This window comes from Haliaeetus leucocephalus, unplaced genomic scaffold, assembly GCF_000737465.1.
Source record: "Haliaeetus leucocephalus isolate CR32 unplaced genomic scaffold, Haliaeetus_leucocephalus-4.0 Scaffold228, whole genome shotgun sequence".
In the NCBI taxonomy this organism is placed as follows: Eukaryota; Metazoa; Chordata; class Aves; order Accipitriformes; family Accipitridae; genus Haliaeetus; species Haliaeetus leucocephalus.
In genome coordinates, this window is record NW_010972664.1 from 6,613,880 (window position 1) to 6,627,824 (window position 13,945).

Consider the following 13,945-nt stretch of genomic DNA (forward strand, 5'->3'; position numbering starts at 1 on the left):
CTTTTGACCTTACTTGACTGAAAAGATTCAGTTTATAGTCATCCAAGGAGAGGAAATGACAAGGCTGTGGTAGAAGATGATGTCAAATCTCTTGGATTTTATTAATACTAAAGACCATTTTACAACTAAACAGTTTACCTAACTTGTTGGTTGTATGTAGTCTTTCTTCTTTGATTTGCAAAATGTATGATTTGAACAATGCTATGAATTTATCTCAAACAATTTCTTTTTTGTGTTCTAGGTAAGAGAATATCAGGTTTCTCACTATAATCAGACTACATCAAGGTAACAGATTTCAGCTATCTGAAGCCTATGACGGGACTATAATTGTGTGTGCATGTATGTGGCCATCAGATTCTCTTGCATATGAAAAATGTCTGATTCAGTAATATATTTTATTTCCAAAGGACAAGTAGCCATTTTTTGCAAATTTTTAGTAAACCTTGAAAATCTAATAGAAATAATTATGTTCTGTGCTGCAGTCTCATTAGGTTATGTTCTACTTTTCTTCTGTGAAAACTATTCAATTAATGTTGTTACCATACTGGATGTATTTTGTATGTCTATATGTTTGCAAAGTAAAACTAAGACAATATGGTCACTTTGTGAAGTGATTTAAAAAATAAAGAGAAAAGGGAAAAAATAGTTTGATACAAATAGTAAAAAAGTATGGGGTTGAATAGGTACTTGACAGTATTAAAGTAGAAAGATTCTGAAATACCAGTGTGCCAGAAGGATACATCATACTCGCTTCGGCTTGTAGATAATATATGTAGGCCAACATTTTGCTAAAAAGTGGGATTGGCACAGCTTGCAATGCTGAGACTAATGTGCTCAAGTTTCCAGAATATTTATATTACCACAAGTTATAATCTACTAAGTCTCAAAAAAAAAAAAAAAAAAAAAAAATTAGAAAAAGGAATTACCAGATTCTTTCTTGTGTTCCTTAGTGTTTTCTGTGCTAAAACAGGTCTTCATCCAGCTTGGTTTTTTTCTTTGGTTTTAAGTTAATATTGAATATGGACAACTTAAAAAAAAAAAAAAGGTGTTTTCCTTTTACAACCTTGGTGTTAGTTAAGATTTATGGTTATGACTCCTGTAAGAGTCTTGTATTTTGAACAGACAAATACTTCATTTATCAATCTGGTTATTGAAGTAAAATACAGTGGATTCCTTGTGGTTAAGCAGTCAGCAGTAGTTTCAGCCAAGATTCAGTACTAGAATGTCTGTCACTTACAGCTTTCTAAGATTTTCCTGGAAAATTTAATTAAAATTTATACCTATTTTTCCCCTCACCTATAATAATCTGTAGTTTTGCAGTCCTTGATATGGTAGTTTTCCAGCAAGATTAGTGTGTAGCATCTTGAAAACAATCAGAACATTTATAGAAGTCTTTCTTTCACTGATTGCATCCCATCTTTAAAATACAACTTTAAAAAGAATGTCAGTGCTGGTGTATCCTTGATAATGTTGTATTCATATTTCAGCAACTGAGATTTTTTGTTGCCAGTATCTGGACTGTTGGATACTGGGATACATAAAATCCTACAGCTACACAAAGGCAAATAAACAGCATAAATCCTTTACTGCTAGACAGAATGTCGTGGCTAGTTTAAATGGCTTTTTAAAGGTAGGGTTTGGTGATATATCCAGAGATTTCAAGATTATTTAGCTAAAGTAGAAATCACCCAGAGTTCTTTCATGAATGACATTGGGATGGGTGTGTCTTTTATTGTCCAGCTGCATTTTGAATGCCTTGTCAGTGCCATTAGATGAGCATAAGATTGATAGTTATTTGATATAGCAACATCTGTTGTTCTGTAATGTACTTCCAGCAGATGCTCTTACTTTAAATGTAATATGCTATTTGTTTTAATCTTGGACCATGTTACCTGTAGCAGATGAATGGTGGTAAAGTTGCAGTGCAGGTTTTGAAACCATGAATTGTGTATGTCTGGTCAAATTGGTATCTCCAAATTGTGCAGAACATCATTAAGTTTAACAAGGATGGCTGTTGGAACAGTTTCTGATTTATTCCACAAATTGGCATACAGAATTCTTCTGACTCTAGGGCAATTTGTCCTTTTTCTCTTTTTTCCTTCTCTTCCTTCCATGTCTCCCAGCCCCCAGTAGCCATCCTTTTTTGTTCCTAGTGAATTAATGAAACTGCATGGACATGTATCTTATCAGAACTAGAAGACTGTTCCCAAAGTTTGTCACTGTTTTTACCTGTCACACCATATGAAGAGTTGTAATGAGAAAAATGTCCAGTGATGAAATCTGTGACTTAATTGACTTTGCATGTATAACGTGCTGGCAAATGGTCTAGACAAAGATTATTTTAAGACAGTCAGTATTTCCTACTTTATATAAGTATGTGATAGTATTTAAGATAAATAAAATGGTGATATCATCAAGTATTTCTGTAGTCAAAGGAAACATTTTCGTAAATATGCTCCTTTTCTAGCAGGAATATTAAAACCAGAATATTATACAATGCAATGCTCTTAAATATGTTTACACAGCATAAACCGTATTTCCTGGTATTAATAACTCCACTTGTAAGTACTATTTACTTCTTTCAAGGAGTGGCATGCTATTACTTGCATGCAAATCCAGGTTTCTGTTACAAAGCTACAGCAATCACGAGAATCTCATAATGACAGCATCTGCTGAGTGCTGTTAAAATTCTTCATACAAACACAGACAAAAAATTTGGGTAACTGTAGACGTTTACTTGTGTATTGCTGGCTATTCAACCAGTGTGCAACCTGAAGTTACTTTTCTGTTTAAGTTTTTTTAATAACTGAAAGAATGTCTAGCATTAATAACTCTGCATGTTTATGTTTTACCCGAAGAGAACACAGGAAGTTATATAAGGCAATGTAGCAGTTCCTTTTCCTGTCTCTGTCTCCACCCTGAAGTCTCAAGTCAGTACGTTTGCAATACCTGTTCTGAGACTTTTGTCTTCCTTAGGGTTCTATGGAGAAGTACAAAATTCTAGAATTTCTTTGACTGTGGGAGAGCTCGCTCCAGGCTTCATGTGGGGATTTTTTTGACACACATTAACTCTGCTTCTCCATCAAGTACCTATGCATTTTAAGTAATAAGGTCTAGCTCCTTGGGATAAGTAGTGGTCTGCCATACCTATTGTCGTGGTTTAACCCCAGCCGGCAGCTAAGCACCACACAGCCGCTCACTCACTCACCCCCAGCAGGATGGGAGGAGAGAATTAGAAGGGTAGAAATGAGAAAACTTGTGGGTTGAGACAAAGACTGTTTAATAATTGAAATATAATAATAATATAATAAAAAGGAAAATAACAAAGAGAGAGAAATAAAACCCAAGAAAGACACGTGATGCAAATGAAAATAATAGCTCACCACCAACTGACTGATGTCCAGCCAGTCCCTGAGCAGTGGCCCCTCTGTAAGCTCCACCCTAGTTTTATTGCTGAGCATGACGTCATATGGTCTGGAATATCCCTTTGGTCAGTTGGGGTCAGCTGTCCCGGCTGTGTCCCCCCCGAACCTCTTGTGCACCCCCAGCCTACTCACTGGTGGGGCAGGGTGAGAAGCAGAAAAGGCCTTGGCACTGTGTAAGCACTGCTTAGCAATAATGAAAACATCCCTGTATTATCAACACTGTTTTCAGCGCAAATCCCAAACAGCCCCTGACCAGCTACTGTGAAGAAAATTAACTCTATCCTAGCCAAAACCAGCACACTTATATTGAAAGAGACATTATCAAAGTTCTTAAGAGATATTTTCTTTGGGTCCATTAAGATTAATAGAGGTTTCTGAGCAGTTTGATGAAATAGCTAATCATAAACATATTAATGCAGTATAGTGTTATATAAAGCTACATAATGCTCAACCAAAACTAGTCTGGACAATTTGTGACAATGGCTATTACAATCCATTAGCCATAATTTCCAAGGCAATTTTCAATCAGTTTTAAGTTGTGACAACAGTGCGTGCTGTAAATTATTGTATGAATTGCAGAGATTCTTGGTTTTTCATATCATTTTCACGTACAACTACAACGTTATAAGCAGCCTTTTTATATGTGAGGTTACATTAGGGCAAATTGGATTTTTGTCTCTACCTATTGTGAATGGAGGTATGGTCTCTTTGTGATAAAAACAGGTAGGGATAATGGATAATCCCTCCTTTTACTTCTGCATCCCTAGTCTAGCAAAAAGTAATTGAACAGAGGACTTGACTTCTCCAGTAAAATAAAATGCCTTCAGTCTATGAGCTTTTTTTTGCCAGTGCAGGGATTAAATGAAATTTAGGACTATAAGTGGATTTATCAGGGTAAAAGCATACTGATTTTTTTTTTTCTCTGTAAACTCTCTAATGCCATGAATGAGGAGGGAGTTGTGCAGAAACACTAATATAAAATTAAGTTGTTAAAGCAAACACTTGTATTAAATAAGCATGTGGAATCAAAAGAGTATGTGGAAAATTTATTTTTTGCAAACTTTCTTTTTGTACTTTATTTTTCAGAATTTAACATTCTTATATGATAGTTTGTATGCATATTTCTTAAATCAATTGTCAAATTCAAGACTTCCCTACAGCAGATGAACAATTAAAAATGGAAGAATGTATTGGTTTTATGTGGCAAGGTTTTGGTAGCGGGGGGGGTTACAGGGGTGGCTCCTGTAAGAAGCTGCTGGAAGCTTCCCCTGTGTTCGAGAGAGAGCGAGCCCATACCAGCGGGCTCAAAGACGGCCCTGCCGCCGGCCAAGGCTGAGCCAATCAGTGATAGTGGTAACGCCTCTGGGATAACATTTTTAAGAAGGAAAAAAAAGTTGGGATAGAGAAAAAACAGCCGCCAGAGAGAGGAGTGAGAACATGTAAGAGAAATAACCCTGCGGACACCAAGGTCAGTGCAGAAGGAGGGGGAGGAGATGCTCCAGGCGCCGGAGCGAAGATTCCCCTGCAGCCTGTGGTGAAGACCATGGTGAGGCAGGCTGTCCCCCTGCAGTCCAGGGAGGTCCACGGGGGAGCAGATCTCCACCTGCAGCCCGGGGAGGACCCCACGCCGGAGCAGGTGGGTTCCCAAAGGAAGCTGTGACCCCATGGGAACCCTGCGCTGGAGCAGGCTCCTGGCAGGACCTGCGGATCTGTGGAGAGAGGAGCCCACGGAGCAGGTTTTCTGGCAGGACTTGTGAGCCCGTGGGGGACCCACGCTGGAGCAGTCTGTGCCTGAAGGACTGCACACCGTGGAAAGGACCCATGCTGGAGCAGTTCATGAAGAACTGCAGCCCGTGGGAATGGCCCACGTTGGAGAAGTTCGAGGAGGACTGTCTCCCGTGGGGGGGACCCCACGCTGGAGCAGGGGAAGAGTGTGATGAGCCCTCCCCCTGAGGAGGTGAAGCGGCAGAAAATAACGTGTGATGACCGTAAACCCCATCCCTGTCCCCCTTGTGCTGCTGCGGGGGCTTGGTGGAGAAATCCGGGAGTGAAGTTGTGCCCGGGAAGAAGGGAGGGGTGGAGGGAAGGTGTTCTAAGATTTCGTTTTATTTCTCATTACCTCACTCTGGCTGATTTGTAATAAATTGAGCTAATTTTCCCTAAGCTGAGTCTGTTTTGCCCATGACGGTAATTAGTGAATGATCTCTCCTGTCCTTATCTCGACCCGCAAGCTTTTTTGTTATATTTTTCTCTCCCCTGTCCAGCTGAGGATGGAGGAGTGATAGAGCGGCTTTGGTGGGCACCTGGCGTCCAGCCAGGGTCAACCCATCACAAAGAACAAAGTTCCAAATCGCCTATGATGTCATGTACAATGAGAAAAAAAAATTAATTATATCCTTCAAAAGTATATTTAGTAATTATTATGTGGCTTTAATAAATAATTACTCCTTCCCTTATGCAATGTAGGATCTTCTGTAGTTCTGGTGTAAATAATATTATTAGGATATGAAAGTGAAAATACATTTTTCATAGAATTCGTATGTTGTACAGTTACTTATGCTGTGGCTTTATGTGATGTGACAGACGGCAATCTGAAATGATTTACCTACTCCTTAGATTGCTGGCAAAGTAACTCAAAATCCTCCTTCAGATTTCTTCCAAAACCAATACCACATTGCATTGTCCTTGACACAGGACACATTACTATCTCTTATTTTAGCTTATAATGACAGATCATAAAATCTTAATGCATGTACACACAAATCAATAGCAAGCTGACACAAAGCTCGTTTCTATAGTAATCAAATTATTCAGTAGAAAAGCCAGCAAAATTACTCTACTGTTGTGATAATAATTAAAGAAAAATGTATTACTTTGCAAATCATACAATTTTAGTAGAAATAAAGTTAGAAAGCTAAACCAAAACTGTTTTCATATCAATCAAACACCAATTAATTTTTAACTAGATTATTTAACAAGAAACTTTCAAAATTAAGCTGCTATTAATGCATTAAAAAGTAAATGCAAATATGTTGCTTTCCAGATCATCGGGTTTCAAACCAAAAAAGCAAGTTCTGGTGGAACATAGTCAACTAACTTTTCCTCATCTGAGACATTCAACTTTTCATCAGTGCTCTTTTTGTTCCCCTTGATTTGACTATTCAAAAATTCCATTGCTGTCAACCAGTCATAAAAGATACATTTTTTTCTTTTTTTTCTTTCTTTTTTTTTTTTTTTTGTATACTTGGTTTGACAAACTTCAGTATAGAAAAGAACAGTGCTATAGTGTGTTCTAGTGTTCTTGCTGCATTGAACAGCAGGTCATTCTTAACATGGTCCTGCATAGGTGACACTAGTAATGAAGGCTTGGATTTCAGATGAAACTGTTCAAGCCAAACATGTAATGTGGGTACATGTGATGTGGTTGCTAGTCCATGTTAAAGTCTGTGCTTGAACATTTTGTTGCTGGTTGAAGATCATTTGAGAAAGCATAATCACATTAATACCACACATTCATTTAACTGTGTGGATGTTCCCTTAAAGTCAACCATGTTGACTCCCTCTGTGCAAGTCAATAATATAACGTACTTATTCCCATGGTTATTTTTTCCATTCTAAAAATCATGATACCCAAGTTCCCTATACATTAGTAATGAGAAATTCTGTGGGAAAGTAGTTTTGAAATAGTGGAAGAGAAAGTCTAGATTTTTTTTTGGTCCACTTATAGATTTATTAAATACCAAAAAGGCTTATGTAGGCATTGATATTTATTGTCTCCTTCTCACCTATTAGTAAGTCATTGCCAAATGCCTTGCACTGTGTCAAAGTAGAGATATTAGAACTTCAGAAGGAATCCAAAAATAAGTATTTCCTATGTGTCTGAAGGTTAAAAGAAGACTCTTTAGTTAAAGGAATAATTTGTTATTTTTGGTTTTGTAGCTGTTCTGTATTCAGTTAATGCTAACCCATCATCATCTTAGGCTTCTTCATCTTGCCACCAAAAGTTTTGCCTGCCTTATGAAACTTGCGGTGCAGGAGAACTTAATGAATGAGTTTGATTTTTAACTATGAGCTTATGTCTCTTTGTAATGAATGAAGCTTAAATTCATGCCTAAACATAAATACACATTTAAGATCTGTTCCCTTAAGGAATTTGTTTTATTTTCTTGTACGTCCTTAATTGCTTACTCTTGGTAGCAGTAAGTGTTGATATAGTAAATTAGAGAACGCCAAGTTCAGTGAGGTTCCCATCATTATTTGGGATCTTTGGTGTTAGATCAATTAAAATAATTTGTAGATGAATACAGAAAATATTTTAGCAGTATTGTCTAAGGATGTTTTTCTTGACAATTATTGCTGTTCATGTGGAAGATGAGTTGGAGAATAAAATGAGTTGCAAACAAATAAGTGAATTAAACTGTATAAGAAACCCTTGAAACAAGTAAGTGAAATAAATGCTGAGACCCAATCCATAACTTTTTAATTTTATGCTTCAGTATGTAAGTCTACACACCCAGAGCTTTCGTTCCAGAATATTTTTGCTATTTTTGTTGAGTAACTGGCCAAATGTTTCAGTTATTGGCCATAAATATATCAGGCTCCAGGAAAACCTACCAGTAATTCTTGTACTGTTAGAAGAAAATCTGATGAGGTAATTGATTGCCATATTACCACTTGTTGTAGTAAAAGGGATTATTTTTCTTTTTTTTTTTCTTTAATTTCCTTTCTTTCTTCTCTTATGTCCCACTCTAAAAGTCACAGCAATACTCACTGCTGAAAACTCTTCTGCAAAACACTGTTCATTTCTCTTTGGAAAGAATTCTTCTAAAAAGAGTTCAGGTCCCAGCATAACATGAAATACCAAGGAGTTGGAACTTGGAAGGTGGCAACTATTCCTGAAAAGGAAAAATATGCTTTAGGAATTAATAGCAAATGCGCATTATGGTGCAAAAAACCCAAAATAATTCCACCCTCTATTCACCTTCCTTCATTAAGTATTCTTCATTACTGCCAGGATGATCCTGGCACTGTGAAGCAGGCAGCACTGACAAAGGAGTGAATGGAAGTTCCTCAATGATTTTTCGGTTAATCAGTCTAATTACCTTTCACTCCATTGCAGTGGCAACATCAAGCTTGTGAGGGAAAACTCTTCAAGAAATATCCAGGTTTCTCCTATTGTATTTTGCATTCTTCATGCAGGCTTTGCTGCAACAATTAATTTTAACATATACTTAATCCCATTAAATTAAGTCCTTGAAGTCATAGAAGACCTGAGCCTGTGTTTAGGCTTAACTTGTTTTGATGCCCACTGAACCAATGGAGGTATGTACTGAAGAGATTTCCTGAATTAGGGTCTGGTAGTGAAGATGGAATTAAAACCTTTGCTTCATGAGTTACGAGCTTCAGTGGGTCAATATAAGATTATAGAATCATAGAATATCTCGAGTTGAAAGGGACCCATAAGGATCATCAAGTCCAACTCCCTGCTCCTTGCAGGTGTCATCCCATCTGGTTCTCCCCTTATCCTCTCAGAGGGTAAGTGTCTGGAAGATGAGGCAGTCTGGCATTGAGCTGCCACATTTTAAATTCAGCCACCAATAATTTAAGTTTACATTTTTACAGTAGACTTCTTGAATCACTAGAAATGATGAGGTAGAATTTTTAGAGAGCCCATACTATCTGTTCCAGGTTTGTCCACGTTTAGTTTTTATGGCCACATAGTAAAACTTCATATAACAGTCATTGGCTAATATGTCTCTAGATACGTTATTGACGTTTTATCTTTTTATATAGCTCTACAACCTTAATTAATATCTCCTGTTTTAGAGACAGCTCATAAAATTTTATTTCTTCCTTTTTACTTCTGTGGCCCTCACTGTTCTTGCTTCAGGGCAGATGTTTGCCTATTGCATCCTTAAATGTGTCATTTATTTTTGCTGTGATTCAATTTAGTAATAACAGGTGGAAGTGAAGTAAAGTTTTTGATAATGATGCAAGCTGTCAGAGGCTGAAACCTGTTCACAGTAAACACAATTGCATGTTCTGTGATATTCAGATGAAGTTGGAAGAGGGTTAATATATAACCCTGTAACCAGAGATCCTTCTCTTTATCATTACCTGGCCTTATCCGGACATTTAGTTATTTTTAACACTATTTTTGAACATTGATTTTATAGATGAGTAAAAAAGCCTGTGTCAGAAACCAAATGGTTTGTTTTCTCCTGAGTGATGTATTTGATCCACATTTGTCCCCACGTGTAAAGTCTTTGTTTTGCTCCACATCTTTTCGTTCTCTTACTTCTAAGCATGTTTGCACAGACACATACGGAATCCAAATAGCAATAATCTGTATAAAGAAAGTACACCAAAATACCTCAGGTACTCTATTTAGATAGAATATGCATCTAAATGGATTTAGATGTAATATGCACTTCGGCACAGTGCCATGACTTTCAGACTTAACTGTAGGAAGAATCAGCAAGCAAAAACAACCAAAGTTGGAGAAGGCAAAGAAATACAGATTGTCTTTTTGTGCGTGCTGAATTTGGAAGGACATTTCAGTGTAATACGTGATGTTATTTGAAATGCAGAATGCTGCAAAATAGTATGTTCTGTTAACAATTAGCATTACTAATACAGGCTCTTTATGTGGCATCTTCTGTCCTCTGTATTTGATTCAGTGGTGGTCAGTTTATACATGTAAATGCAGGGAAGTCTACTTGAGAATCTCCCACCCAGCCTACTGGTCACCCATCACACCATACCTTGCACTTCCGTCCAGCAGTCACATAGTTTCCCATGAGCAACTAAGGATGGTGCCAGATCCACAGTTGCCTTAGGAGAACAGCTCTGCAGCAGCACTTGCCCCTGTGCCTAACTGATATATAAACTAGTGTCTCTGAGACCCCAGTCTCCTGAGAGTGTTCAACTCCTCATAGCATAGACTGATCTCTGCTTTTCCTCTGAGACTCCAAAATTCCCATTTCTTCTCTTTTTTTCCTCCTTAGCTTCCTTGGTGTATAAAATAAACCTCTGCCAAAACCTGGAGGATTTGCCATATCTGCAGCTGTCTTAAAAGAGAGAGTGAGCCTTTGGGAACAGTGGGAGACCTGAGTATGCAAGTCCATCGAAAAAATAATGTTCTTTTTAAAGAGCTATGTACGCATGACAATATGATAATTTGCTCTGTCATGCACACGTAATTTGTGTATGTAAGTGTGTTTTCATACACACTTAAATTACACAACTAGCTGTTGTCCCTTAGGGTGCTGCTTAAAACATTAATAATCCTTTTCATTTAAAAGCTTTTGAGAGAAAAAATTGTAGTTTAAGTAGTATGTTTAATAAAATGACAATTTTGTTACCTTTGTGAGGCCGCTTATTCAATATAAAATCATAAATGCTATTTGTTGTCCAATTTATACACTTTTATATTTCTACAAAAAATCCTGGTAGATTTTTTGAATGCTATTGCTTCTGCCTGAAGTGCATAACATAAACAGCGTGGAAGGCCAAAATATGATTTAGTATTAATTGGCACAGCTTAAGTGAAGCTAGAGAATGAGTGGCAGCACCAGGTATGGCAAACCATTCTAATGAAGCAACTTGTTTTCAAGTGATCTGCATAAAGAATGGATGCATCGCTTGTGTTACTATCCACACAGTATTGCTGATGTTTTAAACTTTCCATTTAAAATTAAGTTGGGTATTATGAATTTCAGGTCACTGATCAGTAGGCAAAAATACGGCTCCTTAATTTATTGCCCTGAAAATGAAGTATACATAGGATTCTTCTGATGCTCCTTTATTGTATTTTATTCAATAAACAGTGAGAGAGATGGTTACATGCTATGAATCTGTAAGTACAGTGTTCACTGGGAAGCTATCTTCATCTCGTAGTGTTTTTCAGTTGAGATTATTACCTGCAGTTTGTGATCTATTAAAATAGTGGACAACTACAAGATAAGCATATATTAAGGTGAAAACTGCGCTATAATTTTTGAGAAATTGTAAAGGATTTAGGTTATTCTTGTTTTCAGATATGTAATTCTGAAGAAAAGAACTTAGAGGACCTAACTTACTGGGACTTGCCATTGAGTACCTGGTGGCTAAGTGACTGTGGAAAAGCTTCGCCACCCCCATCCCCAAAAAATAAAGCCTGATTAAAAAATGGAGGGAAGTTCATTAAACTCCCTTAATGAATTTTCTCTTGAAAATAATAGAAAATATGATGTATCCTGAATATAATTACAGAAACATCTTGCATTTATAGAAACATCTTGCATTTATAGAAAATTTGCTTTGCTGCAATCAGAGGTTTCACTGGAGTAATTTTTTTCATTAATCAAATTAGTTAAAACTTCAAGAATTGGCTGATAATGTGGGGGTTTTTAGTAAATACCTTTGTTTGCCTTTAAGAGAGGTCAGCTGTCTTGTCATCCTGATTTCCTGGCTTGTTTGTTGTTGATGTTGTTTTTCACCTATGATCTAAGGAACACCCTTCCATTTCTGGAAATACTGAAGAAACCAATTACTCACATGCAGAGCATTTAATGCATTGCAAGTCCTAGCTTTGGCAGTAGAACTTTTGTGATTTACAAAGCAAAGAAGTTTTATACTTTGCTGCTTTTACTGCCAGCTTCTTTCTTTGGTTATGAAGTGCCCATGTGCACATTGCAGAAGTGCGCAGACATTTGCTCGTCTGTGTTTTATTGGTGAGAGTCTGTCTTCTCCTTTGACAAATACTGACCTAAACCTGAAAGAGTGGCACTGTGTAAGAAGCTGGGTACTCTGTCCTGCTCTGAAGTGTGCATGTAAATTCAAGAACTCCTTTTTTGCATAACTGAATACTTTGCTTTTTTTATAATACTAAGCTCTCATCCATTAAGTCATTTATTTCTCTGTTAAGGCTAGCACCAGGTGTTAACGATAAAAGCAAACTGAAAGTGAGCAATCAAAGAAACATAGGTGCATGTAGCTTACGCAGCAACTTTGTTCTCTGGAAAAATGACGTCACTTTGTAACAGTAGGTTTAGCGTGTCTGTTCAGTAAAACAAAGTGACTCCTGTAGTGAAAAGTCCTCTAATGGAAGTGAATGTTGTTTGTTCTTGAGGGCTCTTTGTTTTTCATTGTCAGTCTAAACTAATTCTTGAAGTATTCAGGATAGGTGGTACTTATGAGCACCCTCTGTGTGCATGTCTGTTACTGTGGAGGAGGGTAAGAAGGAAATATGAGTTTGCTTAATAAGGATGTTTACTTCATTTTCTCAGTGAGGCTTTTCTGTTGAAGAAAGTGTTGGAGGTTGAGCTGTTCAGACCTTGACAGGTTATATATCCCCTCAGCTCCCATTTAATTAATGGAAAAGAACTCTTAACAATATTTTGGTTTGAGAATCTTCACAAGAAAAGGTGACAGAAGCTAGGCTTATTATCCACCTTATCCTGTCTGAAATCTTTTATCTCGTCTGCCTGTCAAGCACAGATTCAGTGCCTCATCATTCCCTGTGCTGCATGGTACTGACCCACAGGGTCCTCTTCAGTCCTGATGTAGGTCAATCAGTCATGGGATGGATTGCTGACTGCACTGCAAGAGTTTAAAATGTTTCCCAGGGTTCATTGGTAGGATGAGAGAAAGGAGGCAGAGGAAGTCTTAGGTAACACACATTAGTGCAGAATTTCACTCAAAGGGCTCTTTTAATTTAAATACCTCTATTAAGAGTTTAATAGAGTTGTAGCTTCTATCCCTGCTGTGCTGACATGTAACTATTTTCTCGCTGTCCTTACTGTTTACACTCACTTCTTTCCACCAAATGTCTTCTTCCTTAGGTTTAATAGAGATACACTTGAGTTGCTGTGTATCTCTTGTAGGAATTAAAATCATAATAGGAAATATTTTTGCTTTCAGAAGGAAGTGTGTGGAATAGTGATGCTTAAAAATGAAAGGAATTTGAAGTCTTCAAGGACAACTCTGTGAGAGCAAGCAGTATGCAAAGTTGTGAGTACTTGTAGGAACAGGGTGGAAGTAGTAAAGACACAGGCAAAAAATAAACATTCCTCATATCTCTTTGAAGACAGAGCTGGTCAGCCCTCACTGAAAAGAAACCTGAAATGAAACTAAGCTTCACTGTGGAAGAGATAGCTGAAATAATAGGCACTACAGAAAACACAACTTGGAGGTAATAGTGAGACTGTATGAAAATGTAGAGGCAGATGGTGACAGAGACATGTAAATTCTACAAAAGAAGTACAAAAGACCTAGTAAGGAAGCCTGGCAAAGCATCACAGAAACAGTTGTAATGTTACTGTAAGCAGGTTAAAAGAATTCTTCAAATTAATATTTCCTGATAGGTTCATGCTTTCTCAAGACCAAAGCTAAGAATCCTATAGTATTCAGAAAAGAGTTTTTCATACACTCTTTGTAAATAGCAATGATTTCTGTATCAAAGAAATTCTGATTCTATCCTTAGCTTCCCCTCCAAGCAGAAACCATCTGTAAGACCCCAAGCATTAACTGGTAGTCTG